Below are 1712 nucleotides of genomic sequence, written 5' to 3'. Positions count from 1 at the left end.
TAACCCCATGAGCTGAACCCAGGACCCAAACAGAAGAGAACCCAGGAGGACTGACAATGATCCAGCAGTGAGTAAACAGAACCAGGAAGGATGTACACCAATGAAGGAATGATCAAAGCAGAACGGGAACCAGTCAAAAAATGCACAAAGAACTGAGTCCACAAAATCAAACAGGAAGTTGAGCTAACAAAAACACAAAGGAAGAACTGTCCAGACCTTTGACCTAAACCATCAACCTAAAGGGTAGAGACAGGAACTCTGCTTGGGAAGTCTGGACCCACAGGCCATATCTGAACCCGGGTATGACCTGAACCATGAGGGAATCAGGACACTTTTTACACATCGATATGTTCAGTTCTTTTAAAAACAGGTTTGGGTCAGTTGAATCGTCGTTTTATCTCAGATTTTAATAAAATATCTGGAGAAAAAATAGTTTTATTATTTGGATGAACTATCAAAACTTCAGTTTTTCTGCTCATTATTTATATACAGTATACTCATTTATTATTAGTTTAGCATATTTCTTAGTTCATATCTTATTACTGTTTTTCCCTTACAATTTATACTTTTGTTGGATGTAACTGGGACCTTGTTCCACCACATGTACCACATGTGATGAGAATAACAATAAAGAAATCTGACCTTAATTATTTCACGTGTTGTCTTTGCAGTTTTGGTTCTGGTGTTTTGGTCTGGGATTGATTCTGTACTATTGATGGTTTCATTTTGGATTTGACTCCATAATATTGGCTGATGACATCACTCATCTGCACGTGCTTAGATGTGAACCAAAAGCTTAGGCCTCCATTACCAAGACAGGAAGTCATAAATTAGTCAAAGTGTTAGGATTGTGTCTGAAATTATAAAAATGACTCATGACTCACTTCAGTCCAGTTTACGTCCAAGTTTTTGTGTTGATTTAGCTTAAATTTAGCCCCAAACTCCACTTAATTGAGTTCAAGATTTGTTTTAATGTTGGATGTTTCGTACAAAATGCAGTTTAACATAATTCAGCTCCAACAGGGGTTGGCTCTGGTAATACTGGTTGTTTACATCATTGCAGTGGCCATTGGGAATGGATGGGTTCTCCTGGTTTGTGTATCTCTGCTTGGTCCATAATCTAAGATTGCTTACATTGACCTGATTGCTCATATGACAGCGCTTGTTTGGAAGGACAATTTTAATGATTTCAGCTTTGGTTCAACCTTAAGTTTAGCTTTGGTTCAGCCTTAAGGTTAGCTTTGGCTCAACCTCAAGTTTAGCTTTGTTTTAGCCTTCATTTTAGCTTTGTTTTAGCTTTAAGTTAAGCTTTGGTTCATCCTAAAGTTTAGATTTGGTTCATCCTAAATTTAGCATTGGTTCAGCCTTAAGTTTAGCTTTGGTTCATCCTAAAGTTTAGATTTGGTTCAGCCTAAATTTAGCATTGGTTCAGCCTTAAATTTAGTTTTGGTTCAGCCTTAATTTTGTATTTTCTTCTGCCTTAAGTTTAGCTTTGGTTCAGCCTTAAGTTTAGCTTTTCTTCTGCCTTAAGTTTAGCTTTGTTTCAGCCTTAAGTTTAGCTTTTCTTCTGCCTTAAGTTTAGCTTTGGTTCAGCCTTAAGTTTAGCTTTGTTTCAGTCTTAACATTAGCTTTGGTTTAGCCTTAAGTTTAGCATTGGTTCAGCCTTAAGTTTAACTTTGGTTCACCCTTAAGTTTAGCTTTGTTTTAGCCTT

Source organism: Nematolebias whitei, chromosome 14, assembly GCF_014905685.2.
Source record: "Nematolebias whitei isolate Nwh7 chromosome 14, NemWhi1, whole genome shotgun sequence".
Lineage (NCBI taxonomy): Eukaryota > Metazoa > Chordata > Actinopteri > Cyprinodontiformes > Rivulidae > Nematolebias > Nematolebias whitei.
The sequence above is the reverse complement of the archived record's forward strand: the minus strand, read 5'-3'. Positions refer to the sequence as shown.